Below are 26,182 nucleotides of genomic sequence, written 5' to 3' on the forward strand. Positions count from 1 at the left end.
ATATGGAGGCTGAAACCCTCCAGTTAATGGCACCTTTTAAATGGAATCAGGGTTATCAGCCAGTAAACTGTTCCATGTCCCAGGGATTTCGCAGACTCAGTGCTGACTCCTCACCGGTCTCAGATGAAAGCTGCTCTCAGGGTCGCTTTGTATATTTTCCACTCTCTTCATCAATTGTTAACCATTCCATTCCTAAACCACAACCTCTTTTCCAAAATCTTCCTCAAATCATTTTGGCTTACATTGCTCCTTAAAGGCACCCTTCCCCACAAATCCCTCCCATACCGTCATCCCCTACAACCTCATCCCCTCAGCCCCATCTCACAGCCCTTCCACCTCCTAAAACCCCTCCTCCCACAATGCCTTCCTAAAACTCATTCCCTAAATCTCACCCTGTGCCCCTCAGGCAGGCAATAATATTAGCCACTCCGTCTCTTATTCATAGAGTCATAAGGTTATACAATGTAGAAACAGACCCTTCAGTCCATCTCAGCCACACCGGCCAGGTTTCACAAACTAATCTAGTCCCACCGGCATGTGTTTGGCCCATATCCCTCCAAACCTTTCCTATTCATGAACTTTTAAACATTGTTACTGTAGCTGTATCCACCACCTCCCCTGCAAGCTCTTTTCACATGCAAGCCTCTGTCTATGAAAAAGAATTGCCTTTCATGCCCCTTTTAAATCTTTGTCCTATCACTTTAAAAGTATATGCCCCCTCATCTTGAAATCCCCCTCCCGAGGGAAAAGACAGATGCCTTCACCCAATGTATGCCCCTTGTTATCTGATAAGCTTCTATAAGGTTTCCTCTCAACCTCCCATTCTCCAGTGAAAAAGTCCAAGTTTTTCCAGTCTATTTTTATATGTCAAACCCTCCGTTTCCTGGCAATATCCCAGTAAATCTTCCTCCAGCTGGATAATATGCTTCCTATAACTGGGCGACCAGAACTGGACACTGTATTTCAGAAGAGGCCTTACCAATGTATTGTGCAAATTCAACCTGACTTCCCAACTCCTAGACACAAACATCTGAGCAATGAAGGAGAGCATGCCAAACACCTTAAACACCCTGTCTACGTGTGACACCGACTTCAAAGAATGATGTACTCGAGCCCCTAGGTCTCTCTGACTGATAGCACTACCCAAGGCCCGTCACCCTCACTCAGTCTTTCACCTTCCCTCAGCCCCTCATTCCCCCTCAGCACCGGCCCCCCATTTGCTTTACACGTAGGGAAGTGCAGGAAAGGGTGGGTGCGGGGACTGTGGTCATTTCTATGACTCAGGAGGCACACAGTCGCTGTTTGATGTGTTTTTGGGATGTGGGTGCCCTGGGCTGGGTCAGCATTAATTGCCCCCATTAAAATTCGACCACATTGATGAGAGTCCAGAGTTATATGTGGTTACAGTGGAGAAAGCCAATCAGATTCCCCTTTCCATGTGACCTTTACACATAGCGTGGCACAGTGGCTCAGCGGTTAGAACTGCAGCCTCACAGCACCAGGGACCCGGGTTCGATTCCAGTCTCGGGCCACTGTCTGTGTGGAGTTTGCACATTCTCCCCACGTCTGTGTGGGTTTCCTCCGTGTGCTCCAGTTTACTCCGACAGTCCAAAGATGTGCAGGTTAGGGTGGATTGGCTACACTAAATTGCCTGTAGATGGGTCTGGGAGGGATGCTCCTCTTCAGAGGGGTGGTGTGGACTTGTGGGGCCGCATGGCCTGTTCCCATGCTGTAGGGATTCTATGATGCCTCATTTGTGGACAAGGCCCTTCCTCCCTGACAGCACATAGGTCTCTGTCTGATAACACTACCCAAGGCCCGTCAGTCCCTTCCTCATTCACTTTACATGTAAGGAGATGTGGGAAAGTGAGGAAAGTGATGGCTCTGACATCATTACAAAGTGGGTGCCAGCCTTATTGGAGTTTGTGAAGAGGGAGGTCTCAGATACTGCTGTAGAGAGTAGTACAGCTGTAAACGGAGGAATGTTACAGTCCGTCAGGAGTTAAAGGGTCTTACATGCAGAGAGATAGCAGTACTGGCTTAAAACGCAGGGTACAACAACATGTGGTACCCAGGGGGAGAATGATAATTCAGGCAGGAGATCACAAATAGGAATGAGAAGCAAAGAGGTTACACAAGAGACTGGCCTTGGACATAGGAAGGACCTCGCTGACGCTGCTGTCGAAATGTACCCAGTAAAGGAGGGGGAAAGTAGGACTGATTATGGGTCAAAAAGGGGGGTTTCCTCATAGAATCCCTACAGTGCAAAAGCAGGCCATTCTGTCCATCAAGTCCATGTACAGACTGACACTGTGGTGGAGTGAGATTCAGTCAGGGCTATCAGAAAGGAATTAGATCAGACCATGAAGAGAATGGTTTAGGGCAGCATGGAAAGGGTTAACATGCAGGACAGGCTGATGCAGAAAGCTAGCATGGAGGAGAGGTGCCAAATGGTCTCCATCTGTGATGTAACCCAATTTGTGATGCTTTGATGCTGATGGTCACTGATGTTAATGATCTCCCAAGCGGGCCTGGTTCATATTGGCCTTTCAAGAATGGTAACAGGAGCTGGAGGGAGAGAGAAACAGTGCACTGTAGTGTCCACTTCACACCAAACAGACCATGAAACCACCACCTCATTTCTTACAGCAGCTTGTCAATGGGATGGGGCCATCTCTAGGTGCCCATTGAGCTGCCTTCCTGCAGCCTATGTGCTGTACAAATGTGCCGTTAAGGAGGGAGTTCCAGAATTTTGACGCAGCGACACTGGTTGAACGGCAACATATTTCCAAGTCAAGATGGTGACTAGCTTGAAGAGGAACGTACAAGGGGGTGGTGTTCCCATTATCTGCTGCCCATGTCCTCCCAGATGGATTTGGAGATTCTGTCTTAATGCAGTGCAAGCTGAATACAGACTGGAGTCACGCCTATAACATATGAAGAGTAAGACTGGTACAAACATGACTTTCACGTGTAAACTCACTGAAAACTGCCACGTTGTGGGAAGAATGTAATCAATTCTGAGCTTAATGAAGCACAATGTTCAGCTAGTGGCAAGTGTTTAAACGGAAATTTAGCATCGACTTCAGGAATGTAAGCTAGTTTTGCCGGTTATAAACTCATTGCATTAACAGTGTTCTGTCAAATGAAAGCTGTTTCTCATAATCCAACACTGAAATGAAATTCCGCAGTTTCCCCTCGACTGGGTCCAGGTTTCTCTGTTTAATCCTCATCCATCACAGACCTGTAAAGTTCCAACCAGGTGATGACCACAGGAAAGCAAGCTGGACTTCAAAGAACCTTCAAGCCTTTGAAGAAAGTAATGAGTGTGCCTGCACAGCTCCATGTGATCAGAGAGTTTCATAATTCTTTCGGAAGGAACCATCTCTTTTGGCTCCTCAAAGTACTTTGTTGCTAGTTTGAGAAATGGACTGATAGTCAGCTCCGGCTATCACTCTCTAAACTTACAGCCACCTTCAGTTTTTCAGTAGAAAACCCACACTGTCTGGGTAGGTTTAGATAGGCCAATCCACGGAGGGACAATGTTCAGTTTCCAGCTCCCACAGTTACAGTTTGCGGCTCCCAGTCTCAGCTCACAATCACTAATGATGACAGGCCCAGGATCAGTGCTGAGGGAGTACCGCACTGTCGGAGAGTCAGTGCTGAGGGACTGGGCACTATCGGAGGGTCAGTGCTCAGGGAGTGGGCACTGATGGAGGATCAGTGCTGAGGGAGTAGGCACTGTCGGAGGGTCAGTGCTGAGGGAGTGCCTCACTGTCGGAGGGTCAGTGCTGAGGGAGTGGGCACTGTCGGAGGGTCAGTGCTGAGGGAGCGGGCACTGTCGGAGGGTCAGTGCTGAGGGAGCGGGCACTGTCGGCGGGTCAGTGCTGAGGGAATGGGCACTGTCGGAGGGTCAGTGCTGAGGGAGCACCGCACTGTCGGAGGGTCAATGCTGAGGGAGTGGGCACTGTCAGAGGGTCAGTGCTGAGGGAGCGCCTCCCTTTTGGAGGGTCAGTGCTGAGGGTGCGGCGTACTATCGGAGGGTCAGCGCTGAGGGAGCGGGCACTGTTGGAGGGTCAGTGCTGAGGGAGTGCCGCACTGTCGGAGGGTCAGTGCTGAGGGAGCTCCGCACAGTCGGAGGGTCAGTGCTGAGGGAGCGCCTCACTTGTGGAGGGTCAGCGCTGAGGCAGCGGGCACTGTTGGAAGGTCAGTGCTGAGGGAGTGCCGCACTGTCGGAGGGTCAGTGCTGAGGGAGCTCCGCACTGTCAGAGGGTCAGTGCTGAGGGAGCGCCGCACTGTCGGAGGGTCAGCGCTGAGGGAGCGGGCACTGTTGGAGGGTCAGTCCTGAGTGAGTGCCTCACTGTCGGAGGGTCAGTGCTGAGGGAGTGGGCACTGTCGGAGGGTCAGCGCTGAGGGAGCGGGCACTGTTGGAGGGTCAGTGCTGAGGGAGTGCCACACTGTCGGACGGTCAGTGCTGAGGGAGTGCCGCACTGTCGGAGGGTCAGTACTGAGGGAGTGGGCACTGTGGGAGGGTCAGTTCTGAGGGAATGCCGCACACTCGGAGGGTCAGTACTGATGGAGCACCTCAGTGTCGGAGGGTCAGTACTGAGGGAGTGCCGCACTGTCGGAGGGTCAGTACTGTCTGTGTGGGCACTGTCGGAGGGTCAGCTCTGAGGGAGTGATGCACTGTTGGAGGGTCAGTGCTGAGGGAGGGACGCACTGTCGGAGGGTCAGTGCTGAGGGAGCGCCGCACTGTCGGAGGGTCAGTGCTGTTGGAGTGGGCACTGTTGGAGGGTCAGCGCTGGGGGAGCGGGCACTGTCGGATGGTCAGTACTGAAGGAGGGCCGCACTGCCGGAGGGTCAGCGCAGTGGGAGCGGGCACTGTCAGAAGGTCAGTGCTGAGGGAGGGCCGCACTGTCGGAGGGTCAGTGCTGAGGGAGCGCCTCACTGTCGGAGGGTTAGTGCTGAGGGAGCGCCTCACTGTCGGAGGGTCGGCGCTGAGGGAGTGGGCACTGTCGGAGGGTCAACGCTGAGGGAGCGGGCACTGACGTAGGGTCAGTGCTGAGGGAGCGGGCACATTCGGAGGGTCAGCGCTGAGGGAGCGGGCACTGTTGGAAGGTCAGTGCTGAGGGAGGGCCGCACTGTCGGAGGGTCAGTGCTGAGGGAGCACCGCACTGTCGGGGTGTCAGTGCTGAGAGAGCGCTGCACTGTTGGAGGGTCAGTGCTGAGGGATCGCAGCACTGTCGGACGGTCAGTGCAGAGGGAGTGCCGCACTGTCGGAGGGTCAGTTCTGAGTGAGCGCCTCACTGTTGGAGGTTCAGTGCTGAGTGAGCGCCTCACTGTCGGAGGGTCAGTACTGAGGGAGCGCCGCACTGTCGGAGGGTCAGTGCTGAGTGAACGCCTCAGTGTCGGAGGTTCAGTGCTGAGTGAACGCCGCACTGTCGGAGGGTCAGTGCTGAGGGAGTGGGCACTGTCGGAGGGTCTGTGCTGAGGGAGTGCCGCACTGTTGGAGGGTCAGTGCTGATGGAGCGCCGCACTGTCGGAGGGTCAGTGCTGAGGGAGTGGGCACTGTCGGAGGGTCAGTGCTGAGGGAGTGCCGCACTGTCGGAGGGTCAGTGCTGATGGAGCGCCGCACTGTCGGAGGGTCAGTGCTGAGGGAGCACCGCGCTATCGGAGGGTCAGTACAGAGGCAGTGCCACACTGTCAGAGGGTCAGTACTGAGGGAGCGACGCACTGTCGGAGGGTCAGTGCTGAGGGAGCGACGCACTGTCGGAGGGTCAGTGCTGAGGGAGCGACGCACTGTCGGAGGGTCAGTGCTGAGGGAGCGCCGCACTGTCGGAGGGTCAGTACAGAGGCAGTGCCACACTGTCAGAGGGTCAGTACTGAGGGAGCGACGCACTGTCGGAGGGTCAGTGCTGAGGGAGCGACGCACTGTCGGAGGGTCAGTGCTGAGGGAGCGACGCACTGTCGGAGGGTCAGTGCTGAGGGAGTGCCGCACTGTCGGAGGGTCAGTGATGAGGGAGCACTGCACTGTCGGAGGGTCAGTGATGAGGACTGCTGCTCTCTGCATAGAGTGGCTCGACCAGACTGACTTGTTGGACAGTGCAGGAGGGAATGCTGGGAGCCGCACCAGACAGTCCTAAAAATGAGGTGTTTAACTAGTGAAGCTACCAAACATGATTACCTGTGTACGAAGCAGCGTAATTAGCAAGCGATAGACAGACCTAAGGATCCCACAACCACGGATCAGATCTAAGCTCTGCAGTCCTGCCACATCCTGTCAGGAATTCCATTCACTCCCCGTCATATCCAGAAACAGTTGGAGACACTGGATACAGCAAAGGCTACCCGCCCTGACATTCCAGCAATAATACTGAAGACTTGTGCTCCAGAACTTGCCACTCCCCTAATGAAGCTGTTCTGGTACAGTTACAACCCTGGCATATTCCTGACAATGTGGAAAATTTCCCAAGTATGCCCTGTACACAAAAAGTAGGACAAATCCAACCCGGACAATTACCACCCCATCAGTCTCCTCTCGATCATCAGTAAAGTGATGGAAGGTGTCAGTAACTGTGCTATCAAGCAGCACCTGCTCAGCAATAAACTGCTCACTGATGCCCAGTTTGGATTCCACCAGGGCCACTCAGCTCCTGATCTCATTACAGCCTTGGCTCAAACATGGACAAGAGATCTGAATTCCAGAGGTGAGGTGAGAGTGACAGCCCTTGATATCAAGGCTGCATTTGACCGAATGTGGCGTCAGGGAGCCCTGGCCAAACTGGAATCAACGGGTATCAGAGGGCAAATGCTCCAGTGGTCAGTGTCATACCTGACAAATAGGAAACTGCTCGTGGCTGTTGGAGGTCAGTTCAGAACATCTCTGCAGGAGTTCCTCAGCGCAGTGTCCTGGGCCCAACCATCTTCAGATGCTTCATCAAAGACCTTCCCTCCACCATAAGGTCAGAAGTGGGGATGTTCGCTGATGAATGCACAATGTTCAGCACCTTTCACACCTCCTCAGATACTGAGGCAGCCCATGTTCACATGCAACAAGATCTGGACAATATCCAGGCCTAGACTGACAAGTGACAAGTGACGTTCGTGCCAGGATATGACCGTAACCAATAAGACACAATCTAACCACCACCCCTAGACATTCAATGATGTTACTGAATATTTTTTCCCCCTTTAATCATTCATGGGATGAGGGTATTGCTGGCTAGGCAGCTTTTGCTGCCCATCCCTAATCGCCCAGACGGCAGTTGAGAGACAATCTCATTGTTGTGGGTTTGGAGTCATGTGGAGGCCCGACCAGGTAAGGATGGCAGTTTCCTTCCCTAAGGGCATTAGTGAACCAGATGGGATTTTCCCAACAATCGGCAATGGATTCGCGATCATCACTAGATTCTTAATTCCATGTGTTTTACTGAATTCAAATTCCACCATCTGCCGTGATGGGATTCACACCTTGGGTCCCCAGAACGTTATCTGGATCTTTGGGTTAACAACTAGCAATAATACCACGAGGCCATCGCCTCCCACACACGATCAATATCCTGGGGGTTACCATTGACCAGAAACTCAACTGGACTCACCACATTAACAGAGTGGCTACAAGAGCAGGCCAGAGCTGGGAATACCGCGGCAAGTAACTCACCTCCTGACTCCCCAAAACCTGTCCACCATCTACAAGGCACAAGTCAGGAATGTGATGGAATACTCCCCACTTGCCTGGATGGGTGCAGCCCCAACAACACTTGAGAAGCTCAATACAATCCAGGTCAAAGCAGCCGCTTGATTGACATCACACCCACAAACATCCACTCCCTCCCCCACCCACGCTCAGTAGCAGCAGTGTGTACTGTGTACAAGGTGCACTGCAGAAATTCACCAAGGCTTCCAAACCTGCAACCGCTTCCTTCTAGAAGGACGAGTGCAGCAGATACATGGGAACGCCACCCCCTGCAAGTTCCCCTCCGAGCCCCTCACCATCCTGACTTGGAAATATATCATCATTCCTTCACTGTTGTTGAGTCAAAATCCCGGAACTCCCTCCCCAAGGACTAGCAGGACATAGCAGGAGGACTACAGCAGTTCAAGAAGGCAACTCACCGCTGCCTTCTCGAGGGGTAACTAGGGACGGGCAAGAAATGCTGACCTGGCCAGAGAAACCCATGTCCCACAAATGAATTTTTTAAAAAAATGTGGGGTTGGGCTGGGACTAATGCAATTAGGATCACGGATGAGGATTAAGGGGTAGCTGCTGAAAGCCAGGCCCCGGATTTTGCCTCTGAACTCCCTGAGCCCTCACAGTTACCAGGCTCTGATCCCCCACCCCACCCCACTTTGCCTTCCTACTGCCCTGATCCCGGGCTGAGCTGTCCTGCCAGCAGCCAGCCTCAATCAAAGGAGCTGCAAGCCTCCGATTGGCTGACTGCCTCAGGCAACGCCAAGGATTGATTGGCTGAGAGCCATGGAGGCGGCGCCACATCTGATTGGGCCTCATTCCAGGGGCTTTCTCTCTGGTGGAGGCAGGGCAAGCCTTGCTCCTCAAAGATGCTCCTCTCCATCCCCCCAAACCTCCAGCTCACTCCCTCTCCCCACCCCCTCTATATTCAAACTTAAAGCTCGCAAATGAGAATCAGGTTTCAGCAATAATACAACATTGAGATTCATGCATCATCCCACTTGTAACCTTATCTCATCTTCCATAGAATTTCAGGAACAGGCCATTCAGCTCAAGCAGTCCATGCTGCTGACCCCAATCCCTTTCTCACCCTGATTTCTCTCACACTCTGTACTTCTCCTTCCTTTTCTCACTCTCACACACCTGTTCAGAGTCACTTTTCCGAAGTGTTGGGGGTGGGATACCTCTGGTCTCTGGAAAGCACAGTGTTGGCCATTGAGTCACAAAATCCCAGCTGGCTCACAGACAGAGGCATGAAGCTTGTTTTTCTTTTGGGTCAAAAATATCTGACTACTTAATGAGCTTTGCCTTCAGGGGACTAAACAGGACCGATGTGTTAGACAGTGCCGTGCGTGCGACTGAACATCAGGCATGTGCCAGCAGGACTGTGTTAGCGCAGCAGTGTGACTCTGGGCTGCTACTGAATGGATCCCACCGCAGATCAGAGGGAATAAGGGGAAAGGGTCATACCAGATCCCTGTGGGGTGTGCTTCTGATAAATCCAAACACCTTAACAGATAGAAAACATTGCCCCTAACAGGAATGTAGGGCACTGTGTTCAAAGAGAATAGCTCATTCCTTCCATTGAGAGCCACCAAAGCACCTGGCTAACTTGTCAATAATCATTTCCATTCCAATTAAAATAACTTTCCTCTTACTGCCTTCACCACAGCCATGTGGAAGCTCATTTTTGGAATTTTATTTCAGAAAACCATTTCTATTGCATGTTTGTGGAGCTGGTCAGTACCTCCTGTGAAATGCCAGAAACATTATTTGGAAAATGCCAAAGGAAGTGTTTATGAAAGTAAACACCGCAGGATCCCCCCAGGAGAGCCACAGGGACCTAGGACAGATCCAAGCAGGTCACTGGAGATGGGGATCCATTGCTCAGCATGCACTGGCTAATGTCGGACAACAGCAGCGATGGGACTGCACCTTCAAAACCCACGACCACCTCCATCTAGAAGGACAAGGGCTGCAAATACATGGGAGCACCAGCACCAGCTGCAAGGTCCCCTCCAAGCCCCTCACCATCTTGACTTGGAAATATATTGGTATTTCTCCAGTGTCACTGGGTCAAAATCCTGGAACTCCCTCCCTAAAGGTATTGTGGGTCTACCTACAACAAGTGGACTATGAAGGTTCAAGAAGGCAGCTCACCCCTACCTTCTCAAGGGCAACTAGGGATGGACAATACATTAACTTCCTGGCAGTGACACTCTCAATCCATACAATGATCGTTCTTCACTTGCTCCCCCCGCCCCGGAATCCCACTTTCTCCAGATCAGTCAGTTCCTCGGCATTTCAGCTTGCCCTGTGGAAACAGAGTCAAAGATTAAGCTAATGCTACATCACAAATGAATGATGTTATCATTGTAGATTATCAATCCTCTGCCATTCGTTTATGCAGAAATAGAACACAGTTTCCGGAAAAAAGCAAACAATAAACTTTAAATGGCCTTCTTCTGAGGCAGGGTCCGGGTTGACTTATTTCCACTGCAGAGCATGGGTCCTGAGGTGACAGACCAGTCCAGTACTGCATTCACAGACCCTGCCTCAGCTGGGCCGTGTGTTGTTTGGGGAGGTGGGCAGGAAGCTCAGGTTTCTACACACTCCTTTCAGTCTTTGCTGTTGGCCTTGGCATGGGCCTGTCAGACATGCTCGATGCTGTTGGAATGTTTGTGGATACTTCTTCTCCAGTTGATGGTCTTGGGCTAGAGATCCCCGTTAGTTGCTGGGGACCATTGCATTTTTCACAGGCGTTTTGAGGACGTCTTTGAAGATTCCCCTCTGTTCCCCTGATAACAATTTAATGGTGACAGCACTCGGAGTAGAGTGCTTGTTTTCAAAGGGAAATGGATAATGTGACCAATCAGCGCAGCTGATTGACAGTAACTCGTGCTTCAGTGCTGGGGGTGTTGGCCTGAGAGAGACACTGATATTGAAGTACCAATCCTGCTGGTGAATTTATAGGACTTTGCAGAAGCATCCTTAGTGATATTTCTGTAGAGACATGAGCTATCTGCTGTACCTTGTCCATGTCTCAGACACAAACAGAAGGGCAGGTTGTCTGACTGCCTTGTACACCAGGAGCTCGGTGCTGAGTGTGGGGTCTCTGTCATCAAGCGCCCTGTCCTGGTGGCCAATGGGATAGCACAGGGGAGATGGGCAGAATTTCATCAGTGATGGCAGCAAGTCGCAATATCTGAGAATTGGTTCAGTGGGTGACCAGCCTCTGGCAGAGGAACAGTCAGGAGCTCATGAATGGCCTGAGGTCCCGGTCTAAGACGGGAAGGGGGAAGGGGTGATGAATTGGTCCTGGTGATTGCTCTCAGACAGGGATGGTGCTGAGGATAGGGCGTAACGGAGCTTTGTAGTGGGATCACTGATCTAAGCTTCACTGATACATGCATCTGTATGTGAACTGTTTGTGCTTCATGTACGAGACCACCCAGACCCCTCTTTGTTGCTTTTTTTTGGAGTCTCCTCCCAATTCAATAAAAGTTTGCCTTTAGATTTTACCCACCAAAAATACATGACCTCACATTTTCATCCATTAAACTCCATGGGCCTAGTGTTTACCCACTCCCTCAGTCTATGTACATCTCCTGGACAGAGAACAAGGTTAATGTTTCAATTCCAGTGAAGGCTCGCTGGACTCTAAATGGTAACTCTGCTTCTCTCTGCACAAATGCTGTCGGACCTGCTGAGTTTCTGTTTTTTTTTCAGACTTCCAGCATCCACAGTTCTTTGTTTTGTTTTATTTGTATTCTCTTTCAGATTCCATGTGTCCTTTTTACAACATGCTCTCCCACCTACCTTGTATGGTCGGTAATTTGAATACATTATACCCTGCTTTGTCCTCCAAACCATGAACATAGATCATAAAGAATTGAGACTTTCGGACTCAGTTCACAAGTTACCTTTTTCAAACCTGACATTGCCCATTAATCCCAACTCTCTGTCTTCTGTGCATCAACCAATCCTCAACCCATGCTAATACATTACCCCAATACCCTGAGATCTTATCTTTTGTGTCACCTTATTGAAAGCCTTCTGAAAATCCACATAAGCTACATCGATCACTTTCCCTCTATAACTTGGCATTTTCACCCTCAAAGATCTCTAGAAAATTTGTAAATTGTGATTTCCAGTGTTTCTTGCCCATCCCTAATTGCCCTGGAACTGAATGACTTGCTATGCTATTTCCAAGTCATTACTGTCAATCGGTATGTAAGCTGGTTAAGACAGCAAATTTCCTTTGCTTAAATGGAAGGGTGGGTTTTTACAAAGACACTGTGGAATCAATTTCAGATTTATTAATTGAATTTCCACTAGATGCTGTGGTAGGAGCTGAACCTTTACCACCAGATCCTTAGCCTGGACTACTGAGCTGCTAACCTGATGGCCTCACCACTACACCATGTGTGAGTATCACATTCAGCTTGAGAGTTTTAGCTGAGCATTCACAAATTTTCTAAGCGGCTCAGAGACTTTTTCCACAATATAGAGCATTATTTCTCCATTAATATTTTCCTGGGAACACTTTGGCTAATCCTGGGTCAGTCTGGAATAATCACTTTGGGAGAGAAAGCAGACTTGCCGCTGATCCCAACCTCTTGGTACCAAGCACCAAATCTAGGCCAGCTGGATATGATTTCCTTCTAGTTCCTTCAATGATTTCCACTCCTTCAATTTGCAACTCTCTCCTGGGCATCAGTTTAATTCAACCCAGGTGTATATGAAAATCCAGAGTGCATGGCTGCTCTGTGTCAATGTGAGGCTTTCCTTAGAGATTACAGAAACTCACAGGGAGTTTCCAACTGATTTTAACACCTGACCAATTGTGTGGTTTACCGCATAAATATATTTGGGGATTGTCTGCTTTGTTCCATTAAAAGTTCTGTTAATGAATCAGTCAGACTGGCTGCCTGTGTTTGCTCAGTAATGATTCACTTGAAGCTACTTTCATGGTGAGTCACACACCATCCTTGCCATGTCATTTGTCTGTAACACTTTGTCTCCACTGTGACATTACGTGTCAGAGGAGACCTGATAAGGGTTTTCAGAATCGCCAGTGGGCTGGACAGATTAAGAGTTACAGTCGGCTTCGCAATTTGATGTTTCCATGTGTCATAGAAACTACATAAGGACCGCAGCAGTTCAAGGAGGCAGTTCAACACAACCTTCTCAAGGGCAAATAGGGATGGACAATAAATGCTGGGCCCAGCCAGCAACGCCCATGTCCCATGAAAGAATAAAACTAACTACTTACCTATCTACCTGTTCAAGGAAAGCAGAAGGAATTTCTCTACACTTTTTTCACTGGGATTAACGAGGTCATGCCTCAAACACGTGTTGCCTTCAAGGTTCTGTGGACACACACACCAGGGCACTTCTGACACTCTGCACCTGCTAGGGTCTCACCATATTTTGTATCGTCCCTGGCCTTGTTAGTCTTCCCAAAAGGTATCACCTCACACTTTTCAGGATTAAATTCCAATCGCCCATATGACCAGCCTGTCAATACAATTCTGTACTATAATGTTTACCTCTTCGCTATTTACTATGCCACCAATTTTTGTGTCATTTGCAAACCTACCAATTAAACCTCCTACATTCACGTCTAGATCATTAATACGCTGTACAAACAGTAAAGGATCCAGCACCAAGCCTTGCATTCACCACTGGATACAAGCTCCTAGTCACAAAAATAACTGTCAACTATTATACCCTGCCTTCTGCTGCTGCTAAGTCAATTCTGGATCCAAATTGTCAAACTGCCCTGGATTCCATGGGCTCTTGCTTTATTGACCAGTCTACCATGTGAAGCCCTAGCAAAACCATTACCAAAATCTATGCAGACTACATCCACTGCACAACCCTCATACACACATCCAGTCACCTCCACAAATCACTGAATCAAATCTATCAGGCATGATCTCCCCCTAAATAATGTCATGTTTCATTAATCTTTGACTCTCCAAGTAGAGATTAATTATGTCCCTCAGAATTTCTTTTCAAGAGTTTTGCTACCACTTAGATTCAAATCACTGGCCTATGGATCTCTGAGAAATCTACACCACCCTTCTTGAACAAGCCATCCTCCAACTGTTTGGCACCAATCTGTCCAGTGAGGATTTGAAAATTAATTTCAAAGCCCCTGCAATTTCCTCCCTGCTTTCCTCAGCAGTATGGAATATATCGCAGCTGGGCCTGAGGAGTCCACTAACAGCTCCTCCAGCTCAATTTGTGCAAGTATATCACACTCCTTTTCCACGACTTTGATACATGCATAATTTTTCTTGTGAACACAGATGCAAGTGACCTATTGAAATCTTCACCTAGATCTTCTGTCTGTGTACACAGGTTGCCATTTTGGTCCCACTGTTTCCTTGGTTATCCTCTCACTCCTAATATATTTACAAAATGCATTTGGATTTTCCTTTAGCTAACCTGCCTGTGTCTTCCATACCCCTCCCCCATTCAATTTCCCAATTTCTTTAGCAGTAATCCTTTGCTCTTCCTACACATCCCCAGGATCTCCAGTGTTTCAAGTAACTGCAATTAGTTTCCCTTTTTGTCCTTATCCAAAATACATATTCCTCAAGATTGAGGTTTCTCTAGAATTCACCTCTATAGGAATATGTTGACTGTGAACTCTCACTGTGTCCTTTCTGATAGATATTTGTTGCTCCAGTGTAGATTTTCCAACAAGTCCAACTGACCAGATCCTGTCTTTTCATATTGAAAAGGCCTCCCTCCAAGTCTGCCTCTTCATTTCTGGCCCATCTTTGTCCTTTTCCATCTGCTTTAAGTCTTACTGAGTTATGCTCACTATTACTGAAGTGCTCTCCCACTCATTCTTTTGTCACCTGCCCAGCTTTGTTTCCCTAAAATTATGTCCAGCACCAGCCCCTCTCTTACAGGACAGCCTAGAAGCTGGCACTAGAAACTCTCCTGGATAGATACTAAGAAATTCACTCTGCCGAAGACTTTTCACACTCTGCCCATCCTACTTAACGCTGGGGAAGTTGAAATTGCCAACTATTATTGCCCTATAACTTTTACACTTCCCTGAGGTGTGCCAACATACCAATCAGTCCCTGACTGTTTGACAGCCTATACCACACTCACAGCAATGTGATTGCCTCCTTTTTGAACACTTCGTACATTGGCTGGCTTGCTGTACCCATGTGGCCTTAGCTCTGAGGGTCTTTGTGTGCAATCTGTGACTGCTATTAAACACACATCTCTTAGAACACAACTCTAGTTTCTCAACTGGAGCTGCAGATGCCGGGTCACACAGATCAGTAACTTCCTGGTGTCTCAGCAGCAAGGGGTAACCTGGGGAAGGCAGTGCCTACTGTAACACTGAGACAGGTGAGCTGCCTGAGCCTGGTTCTCTGAGCTCCGATTGTATACGTGTGGAGGTTGGAAGGAGCTGGCCCTTGGCAGGGATATGCCCTTTGTCAGGAAGTTGCTGATGTCTGTGAAAAGCTTCAAGAGATCGGTGAAGAATGTTCATTTACACCGTGACCCCACTCTGCCGTCTGCACCCTCCCTGCTCCGCGCTGCTTTGATGGTGAGTGGAGAATCTAACTTTGGGATAACATGTGTTCTTGTTTATTTCCAGATGAGGCAGTTATTATATCGGGAACACGCTGACAATTCATGTGATCACTTCACATATAAAGTTCGCAGAATATTTCCCAGCCTGCGCCCTCCTGACCATCAAACTGTTTCCATTTGGGAAAGATTCATGTCAAAGTCTCCAGTCCCTGCTGGACTTTGGAACAAAGTCAGCTGCCAAAACCTGTCAGTGTTGGCTGTTACCTGTTCACTCAGGGGAGTGCTCTGAGAGACGCAGAGAATTAGCAAGGGTTAGCAGGACATGATGTTGCGCTCAGATGGTGCAGGGAGTGGGTAAGTCTGGTCTGGTCCCTACTGAAGATGGTCACACCGAGTCTTGGTGACAGAGCCTTCAGCACACATACCTACACTAGTCAGTAAGCATTTACCTATTCTAAACCTACTTTCCAACACAATGGCCTGTAGACTTACACAATGGCAGTTCAAGTGCTCATCTGAATCCCTCTTCGACATTCCTGTTTTGACCACCCTACCAGGCAGCGAGTTCCAGATACCCACCACCCTCTGGGCAAAAAAAAACTTCCCTTAAATTCCCTCTAAGCCTCCTGCTGCTGACCTAAACTGTGCTCCCTGCTTATTGACTCCTCAACTAAAGGGGAAGCTTTCTCCCTATTTACCCAGCCCATGCTCCTCGTAGTTTTACATCTCAATTAGGCTCCTCCCCCTCGGCTTTCTCTGAACTAAGGAAAGTAACTCCAGGCCCTCAGCCTATTGAGTGTCTCTCCATCATGGAATCGCTCCAACCCAGGCACCATTCTGATGATGGAGACAGCACCCACTTCAGCTTTGAGATGTCAGAGCCTAGGGGGCCATATTCATATTGAATAGAGCAGCCCAGTCGGCCCAGGGCACTTAAAAAAATCAAGGAATGTAGGGAGACAGTAATGGACCTGGAGTTGTTACAGACTGATCACCAGACCAGGTCTGAGGGCCTGATAGTCCACTCCTAACTCTTGCTCCTTCTATTGTCATGTTTACAAGGCCCAGGCAAACACAGTGAAACTTTTACTGCCCCAGCAGCTTGCAGCCCTGTCCAGCAAATCATTTAAAAACACTGCAAATAAAACATGGCACAAGATTGGTTTACTGTGGATAGTCAGGCAGTTGATCATCTCAACTACTTCATAAGAACAAGAGTAGGCCATTCAGCCCCTCTGCACTGCTGTTCATTCAGATCATGCCTGATCTGTGGCCTAACCCCATATGCTTAGGTGGCTCAGTGGCTCACATTGCTGCCTCAGAGCTTGAGGGACCTGGGTTTGATCCCACCCTCTGTCTGTGTGGAGTTTGGACGTTCTCCCGGTGTCTTTGTGAGTTTCCTCCCACAGTCCAAAGATCTGTAGGTTAGAGGGGATTGGCCAGGCTATGTTGCTCCATAGTGTCCAGGGATGCATAGGCTGGGTGGGTTAGCCATGGGAAATGCAGGGTTACAGGGATAGGGTAAGGGTATAGCTCTGGGTGGGATGTTTTTCAGAGGCTCAGTGTGACTCGTTGGGCTGAATGGCCTGTTTCCACATTGTGGGGATTCTATAGCTGTCTTTTGCCTAAGTCACAGGTTCCCTACAGTGCAGGCAGAGGCCATTCAGCCTGACAAGTCTGCACTGACCCTCTGAAGAATGTCTCTTAATGCCTTTGCTGAACAATAAGTTACCCATCTCTGATTTAACACTTTACACGGATCGAGCATTCACTGCCATTTGTAAGAAGAGTTCCACATCTCTCCCAGCCTTTGTGTGGAGAGCTTAGAGTTTTTGTAAAATGCTGGACATACTCAGCATTCAGACAGTAACTAGGTCAAGGGACCGGATTGATGGATGGTCACCAGAACATGAACATTATTCTGAAGGACCGATCTGCAGCAGGTAAACTCTCCATCACACGGTTTGCAGAGGTTCCCCAGACCGCTGAATGTTTCAACATTTTTATAATTTCCTTTGAGAATTCTGGCATCCACAGAACTTTGCGCTTGTATTGATGGCTCAGATTTCTATAATGTTAGGAAGCCAACAAGAAATTGCCTGAGCTTGAAAAGACGAGGAGAACTTCAGACCCATCGAGGCACATGGGAGAGGTTCAAAAAAGCTGCGAGAGAGAGTACTTGGGAGCAGGATCCACTCCAATGCATTTACATCCAAGGAGCTAAGTTTTATTGTCACTGTTAGCAGTGAAGATGTGTGGCAACCATTCCACACACAGCAAGATCCCACAAACATCAGGAGATGATGAACAGAACTGATTCCTCACAAATGAAGCTGATTGAAGGACAGTTATTGGCCAGACATGGGGCCACAACCTCCTGCTATCTCCCCTCCGAGTCACTCATTATCCTGACTTGGAAATATATCACCATTCGTGCAGTGTCACTGGATTAAAATCCTGGCATTCCCCCACAAAGGGCTTTGGAGGACAACACTTTGGAGCAGACAATCTGTAAGGGTTTGAGAAGGCGGCTCAACCCACCACCATCAAAGGGGCATCTAGGGACAGCAAATAATTGGGGGGTGTCCAGCCAGCAATGCCCAGTGCCAACCAGTGAATTAAAACAAACTATCAACTGAAGCCACTAGCTCTACGTCACTGAGAGACCCAAGCAACAGAGAAAGCCCACATTAAAGGGCCTACACAGGGATGGGAACTCTAACAGTGCAACAATCTCTCAGCACTGACCCTCCAACAGTGCGGCACTCCCTCAGCGCTGATACTCCAACAGTGCCCGCTCCCTCAGCACTGACCCTCCGACAGTGCCCGCTCCCTCAGCACTGACCCTCCGACAGTGCCCACTCCCTCAGCACTGACACTCCGACAGTGCGGCGCTCCCTCAGCACTGACCCTCCGACAGTGCGGCGCTCCCTCAGCACTGACACTCCGACAATGCGGCGCTCCCTCAGCACTGACCCTCCGACAGTGCGGCACTCCCTCAGCACTGACCCTCCGACAGTGCGGCTCTCCCTCAGCACTGACCCTCCGACAGTGCGGCGCTCCCTCAGCACTGACCCTCCGACAGTGCGGCACTCCCTCAGCGCTGATACTGCGACAGTGCGGCGCTCAGTACTGACCCTCCGACAGTGCGGTGCTCCCTCAGCACCGACCCTCCGACAGTGCGGCGCTCCCTCAGCACCGACCCTCCGACAGTGCGGCTCTCCCTCAGCACTGACCCTCCGACAGTGCGGCGCTCCCTCAGCACTGACCCTCCAACAGTGCGGCACTCCCTCAGCGCTGATACTCCAACAGTGCCCGCTCCCTCTGCACTGACCCTCCGACAGTGCCCACTCCCTCAGCACTGACCCTCAGACAGTGCGGCACTCCCTCAGCACTGACACTCCGACAGTGCGGCGCTCCCTCACCACTGACCCTCCGACAGTGCGGCGCTCCCTCAGCACTGACCCTCCGACAGTGCGGCGCTCCCTCAGCACTGACCCTCCGACAGTGCGGCGCTCCCTCAGCACTGACCCTCCGACAGTGCGGCGCTCCCTCAGCACTGACACTCCGACAATGCGGCGCTCCCTCAGCACTGACCTTCCGACAGTGCGGCACTCCCTCAGCACTGACCCTCCGACAGTGCGGCTCTCCCTCAGCACTGACCCTCCGACAGTGCGGCGCTCCCTCAGCACTGACCCTCCGACAGTGCAGCGCTCCCTCAGTACTGACCCTCCGACAGTGCGGCGCTCCCTCAGCACTGACCCTCCGACAGTGCGGCGCTCCCTCAGCACTGACCCTCCGACAATGCGGCGCTCCCTCAGCACTGACCTTCCGACAGTGCGGCACTCCCTCAGCACTGACCCTCCGACAGTGCGGCTCTCCCTCAGCACTGACCCTCCGACAGTGCGGCTCTCCCTCAGCACTGACCCTCCGACAATGCGGCGCTCCCTCAGCACTGACCTTCCGACAGTGCGGCACTCCCTCAGCACTGACCCTCCGACAGTGCGGCTCTCCCTCAGCACTGACCCTCCGACAGTGCGGCACTCCCTCAGCACTGACCCTCTGACAGTGTGGCACTCCCTCAGCACTGACCCTCTGACAGTGCGGTGCTCCCTCAGCACCGACCCTCCGACAGTGCGGCACTCCCTCAGCACCGACCCTCCGACAGTGCGGCTCTCCCTCAGCACTGACCCTCCGACAGTGCGGCGCTCCCTCAGCACTGACCCTCCGACAGTGCAGCGCTCCCTCAGTACTGACCCTCCGACAGTGCGGCGCTCCCTCAGCACTGACCCTCCGACAGTGCGGCGCTCCCTCAGCACTGACCCTCCGACACTGCGGCGCTCCCTCAGCACTGACCTTCCGACAGTGCGGCACTCCCTCAGCACTGACCCTCCGACAGTGCGGCTCTCCCTCAGCACTGACCCTCCGACAGTGCGGCGCTCCCTCAGCACTGACCCTCCGACAGTGCGGCACTCCCTCAGCGCTGATACTGCGACAGTGCGGCGCTCAGTACTGACCCTCCGACAGTGCGGCACTCCCTCAGCACCGACCCTCCGACAGTGCGGTGCTCCCTCAGCACCGACCCTCCGACAGTGCGGCACTACCTCAGTACTGACCCTCCCACAGTGCGGCACTCCCTCAGCACCGACCCTCTGACAGTGTGGCACTCCCTCAGCACTGACCCTCCGACAGTGCGGCGCTCCCTCAGCACTGACCCTCCGACAGTGCGGCGCTCCCTCAGCACCGACCCTCCGACAGTGCGGCACTACCTCAGTACTGACCCTCCCACAGTGCGGCACTCCCTCAGCACCGACCCTCCGACAGTGCGGCACTCCCTCAGCACCGACCCTCCGACAGTGCGGCACTCCCTCGGCACTGACCCTCCGACAGTGCGGCGCTCCCTCAGCACTGACCCTCCGACAGTGTGGCACTCCCTCAGTACTGACCCTCCCACAGTGCGGCACTGCCTCAGCACTGACCCTCCGACAGTGCCCGCTCCCTCAGCACTGACCCTCTGACAGCCCGGCACTCCCTCAGTACCGACCCTCCGACAGTGCGGCACTCCCTCAGCACTGACCCTCCGACAGTGCGGCGCTCCCTCAGCACTGACCCTCCGACAGTGCGGCGCTCCCTCAGCACTGACCCTCCGACAGTGCGGTGCTCCCTCAGCACTGACCCTCCGACAGTGCGGCGCTCCATCAGCACTGACCCTCCGACAGTGCGGCGCTCCCTCAGCACTGACCCTCCGAAAGTGCGGCGCTCCATCAATACTGCACTTACAGTGTGAATCTATCCTGTGAGTTGACACTGAAGACAACTACTGAGTAGGTTTGTAATCTGAATGTTTGGAGCGGCTGCAATTTATGAGAAAAGCATGGATGGAATAATGGAGTCATCGAATCGTAGACACCCACAGCACAGGAATAGTCCCTTTGGCCCATCCAATCTGTGCTGGTCGAGAGCAGCCACTGAATAATTCCAATTTCATTTTCTCGCAGTCCTCCTGTGGCCTTATATGACTTAGCACTTCGAAATGCTTCAGAGTTTTGGGACCTTCTGCCTTTCCCACACTCACATCAGTGAGTTGCAGATTTCCACCACATCTTTTCCTCACATCCTTTCCAAACTTACGGCTCCTTACCTCAAATTGATTCTATCAAGGTGCAATGTTTCTTCCTATCTCCCCAATGTAAGCCCTTCCTAACTCAATACATCTGATTCACGTCTCTCCTCATTCCCCTCTGCCCCATGGAAGGCAGAGCAGCCCTTTGGGTGGCCATGTGTCTCAGCAGTTAGCTCTGCTGCCTCACACTATGAGGGGCCCAGGTTCGATTCCAGCCTCGGGTGACTGTCTGTGTGGAGTTTGCACATTCTTCCCGTGCCTGTGTGGGTTTTCTCCCACAGTCCAACAATGTGCAGGTTACGTGGATATAGCATTACAGGGTGGTGGGATGGGTTGGTGCAGACTTGATGGGCCAAGTGGCCTCTTTTTGCACTGTAAGCATTCTATGATTCACTCCATCCAATCTCTCTTCATAATCAAAACTGACCATGCCAGGCACCATCCTGTAAATCTCCACTGCACCCTCTCCAGGCCTATCACATCCCTCACTCATCCCATTATTATTCTAGTGAGGTACTGCTGAATACCAGTAACTAGGGGTTAGGTTCTGAAACCGTAAAGAGTTAGCAAGCAATTCTGCGGACAGCTATTGTGAAGGAAAGTGCACTGTTCAGTGAAGGCAGAAGGCCAGAAACGTAAAGAATTAAAGGCAGCTTTGAAAAGAAAAGCACACAGATGTGTCTGGAACTTCTCTGCCACAAGCAAAAACAGGAATTGCAGGTCTGGAAGCATCTGTGGAGAAAAAGGAGAGCTAATGTTTCCTGTCCTGTGACGCTTCTTTCTGTTTCTCTCACTACAGATGCAGCCAGACCTGCTGAGTTTCCCCAGAAATTCCACAGTTTTTGGATGGATTCTCGGCCACAAAGTCTGACTTTATGGTTTTCTGTTATCGTGGTGACTGGCTTCAGTTGGTGGCCACTTAATATGCAGCATTACAGATTTTTGAAATCACTGACCAATGGCAATATAAACCACTTTGGAAAAATATCACAGTGTGGCGACAGAGCACACACATGACAGCATGAGGTCTGGTTCCAACTGGTCACACTAATGTCTTTGATAACTCCCTTTGAAAGCATCAGAAACTGGCAAAACTGATATACAATAAACCAACACGAACTGAACACTCTCTATGCTGTTTGGGATCCTTACTTCAGGTAAAATGATCGTTTTGTTAACTTACTTGGAGAGTTTTAATTTCATTCGGGGAAGTATGTTATTACATGGAAATGAGTTTGGGGCAATTACAGCATGGGATTAGATACAGAGTAAAGCTCCCCCGACATTGTCCCCCATCAAACACTCCCAGGACAAGTATAGCACAGGGTTAGATACAGCGTAAAGCTCCCTCCACACTGCTCCCATCAAACACTCCCAGGACAAGTATAGCACAGGGTTAGATACAGCGTAAAGCTCCCTCCACACTGTCCCCATCAAACACTCCCAGGACAAGTACAGCACGGGGTTAGATACAGCGTAAAGCTTTCTCTACACTGCCCCCATCACACACTCCCAGGACAAGTACAGCACGGGGTTAGATACAACGTAAAACTCCCTCTACACTGACCTATTTTGGGGGAGTGTGACAGTAATTTGGGGAAAGTGACACAGTTGTAGTGCACAGCTGTACCATGTGCTTGAGGTGGGTGGGGGGGCGGTGAGCTTTGTCTGTGAGTTGCAGTGAGATCTGGCTGAGCTGAAATTTCTGTCAGGCTCTTTCCTGGATCAGTAGTTCACAAAGAACCTGCTTTTATTAACCTGAGCTATGAAACAATTAAAACCTTACACCTTGCTTTCAGGCTTTGTTCTCGCATAAACTTTAAAACTTGAGTAATGAGCTTTGGCTCCAGGGTTCTGTTTGCAAAACAACTTTCATGTTTCCAGAAGCTACTTCTGCCAAAAACCAATTTTCCAACATTTCCAACATTTCCCGGCCCCTCCCCACCTTCCATCACCCCACCATGATGATGAGGCACCTCTCCCCACGCCCCAGCCGCCTTGGGGGTGTTCCTGACATAATGAGTTCGGACGGGCCAATATAACGCTGCCATGGTTGTCCCCAGCTCTGACCTGTCTGTCTCACACTCTGAGCTCTCTCTTCGTAAAGACACACTCAGACCAAGGACAGCATCAAGATGAGGACTCTGCTTCTGCTCAGCCTCTGTGCGCTGGCTGCTGTCTGCATGGGAGGTAGGGCGTTCACCCCTTTGTACAATACCCTCTGAGACTCTACCTCACCCTTCACTGTGATGTTCCGCTGTTCTCTTCCTTTGCCCTGCTCTGGGTCCGGTGCATGTCAAACTCACACTTTGATTCCGGTTTCATCCTGGGAAGCTCCACTGGGAATATTGAGCCTGGGTTCATTACCTTTCCAGGTTGGAAGTAAAACCCAATTTTTGCCTCCGGCTATTGGTTGGGGAGCAACACAATATGTGAGGACTTTGAGCAGAATTCGCAAAGTGATGGTGCCTTGAGGAAGAGTGTGTGTGCACGGACTCTGGGAGTCAATCAGGATAGTGGCAGCTTCCTGGGTTTTATACAGAAAACAGGAATCTGCATTTATATAGCATCTTTGGATGCCCGAAAGTGCCTCTCAGCCATTGGATTTTAGACCCCAATGCAGCCACTGTTGTGATGTTGCACATTTAACAGGCAAATCCATACAGAGCAACATCCAACTACAGCAATAAGATAAGCAATGAGATAATCCTTGTGAGAGTGAGATTGCTGACCAGCTCTACATGGAATTCTAATGCAGGCTGGTTTATAAATTGGGCCTTGATTTAACATCTCATGTGAAACGTGCCATCCTTTCATTATTCAGTGCTCCTTGATATTGAGTCAGTTCAGTTTCTGTGTTCAATTGGCTTTCACAGCAGACCATCTGACTCAGAAACTATGGTGCTAGGCCCTGAGCCATGCGCTGCCAACATTGACTTAAAGATTGGGCAACTTGCTCAGCATTACTGGGTTCTCAGACCCATTATTTCTGAGTACATCATTGTGGGAGACTGAAGGGAACGTGACTGAAGACCTTGGAAGGTTGGAAGGTGTTAACACATTGTGGAAACAGTCAGTGATACCTGATCATAGTGTGCTAATACCCCAAACTTCCTAACACTAATAGCCACATGCCCTCCCATTTGAAAGGGTTTATTTATCTAATCCAGTTAACATCTTTCCATTTAGTGTATGTTTGCTCTTTGTTCCTTCTTCAAAAGATGGCATCCCAGCACCAAATGGGATCTTATTCCCAACGTACTTCCCAGTCTGTTTTCTCCCGAAGGTAGTCAGACCCTACTCCCCCTGTCTTTGTAGCGTCTGTAAATGTTGGCATCCTGCCCTTTATATCTCAGTACAATATGAAACCTGATGCGAACCCAGTGCCGTATTCTGGTGGCGCTGGGAAAGCAATGAGAAGCCTGAGCCAGAATTTCTCACTCTCATTTCAGACCTGCTGAGATCAGACTCCCTCTACGCGATTCTATTCAGGTGCTTCTCTGTCCTGGATCTGTCTGCTGATCCTTCGGGGTGGCACGGTGTCTCAGTGGTTAGCACTGCAACCTCACGGCACCAGGAATTTGTGTTTGAATCCAGCCTTGGTGTGGAGCTTGCACATTCTCCCTGAGCCTGTGTGGATTTGCTCCTGATTCCTCCCACAGCCCAAAGCTGTGCAGGTGAAGTGGATTGCCCATAGAGTCCATGGACATGTAGGCGATGTTGGTTAGCCGTGAGAAATGCAGGGTTACAGGGATTGGTAGGTCTGGGTGGAGTGTACTTCAGAAGGTTAGTGTGAACTAAATGACCTGCTTCCTCACTTTGGGAATTATATGATTATCTGTTTGTGTGCTCCACTTCTATTGACACCTCCCAGTTGTCATTAACGTATTCTCCTCCTTGCTGCTGTCTAAACGTCACCGGTTCTCATTTTGACTGGTTAGTGATAGCCAGAAAAGCCCATGTTAATGGTTCTCTGGCCACCCCTCACCTCACAAATTCCGAAACCTCCCCAAAGATTTATCACTTAGCTCTATCCCCTTTCTGTGTATTCGGAGTGTTATCTGGAAACATATTCTGCTGTTTACCACTCCAGTAAATTTCAATGTTTTACAAATCACACCTCAGTCTTTCCCTCCAATCCTCTCTAACCCCACAACCTCCCCTGAAATCTGTTCTTCCTCCCAATTCTGATTAATTCCAATTCCTCGCTCTTTCATCAGGAGCCATGACTTCAGCTGAGAAACTGTTACATCTGGAATTTCCAACCTAACCATCTACATCTCTTTACCCTTCTATCCTCTGCTTGTTGTTAAAGAGAACAGAACAACCTTTCAGAACCAATCTTCTCTCTGTCTCTGCCTCTCTGTCTCTGTTTCTCTGTCTCTGTCTCTGCCTCTCTGTCTGTCTCTGTCTCTCTCTGTCTCTGTCTCTGCCTCTCTGTCTCTGTTTCTCTGTCTGTCTCTGTCTCTGCCTCTCTCTGTCTCTCTCTCAGTCTCTGTCTCTGTCTGTCTCTCTCTGTCTCTGTCTCTCTGTCTCACTGTCTCTGTCTGTCTCTCTCTGGCTCTGTCTCTCTGTCTTTGTCTCTCTCTGTCTCTGTCTCTCTCTGTCTCTCACTGTCTCTGTCTCTGCCTCTCTCTGTCTCTGTCTCTCTGTCTCTGCCTCTCTGTCTCTGTCTCTCTCTCTCTGTCTGTCTCTGTCTCTGTCTCTCTGTCTCTGCCTCTCTGTGTCTCTGCCTCTCTGTGTCTCTGCCTCTCTCTGCCTCTCTCTGTCTCTGTGTCTCTCTGTCTCTGCCTCTCTGTCTCTCTCTGCCTCTCTCTGTCTCTGCCTCTCTCTGTCTCTGTCTCTGTCTCTCTCTGTCTCTGCCTCTCTCTCTCTCTGTCTCTGTCTCTCTCTGTCTTTGCCTCTCTCTCTCTCTCTCTGCCTCTCTCTGTCTCTGCCTCTCTCTGTCTCTGTCTCTCTCTGCCTCTGTGTCTCTCTGTCTCTGCCTCTCTGTCTCTCTCTGCCTCTCTCTGTCTCTGCCTCTCTCTGTCTCTGTCTCTGCCTCTCTCTCTCTCTGTCACTGTCTCTGCCTCTCTCTCTCTCTCTCTGCCTCTCTCTGTCTCTGTCTCTGCCTCTCTGTCTCTGTCTCTCTCTCTCTGTCTGTCTCTGTCTCTGGCTCTCTGTCTCTGTCTCTCACTGTCTCTGTCTCTGTCTCTCTCTGTCTCTGCCTCTCTCTGTCTCTGTCTCTCTGTCTCTGCCTCTCTGTGTCTCTGCCTCTCTCTGTCTCTGCCTCTCTGTCTCTCTCTGCCTCTCTCTGT

The sequence above is a fragment of the Stegostoma tigrinum genome, chromosome 38 (genome assembly GCF_030684315.1).
Source record: "Stegostoma tigrinum isolate sSteTig4 chromosome 38, sSteTig4.hap1, whole genome shotgun sequence".
Taxonomy (NCBI): domain Eukaryota; kingdom Metazoa; phylum Chordata; class Chondrichthyes; order Orectolobiformes; family Stegostomatidae; genus Stegostoma; species Stegostoma tigrinum.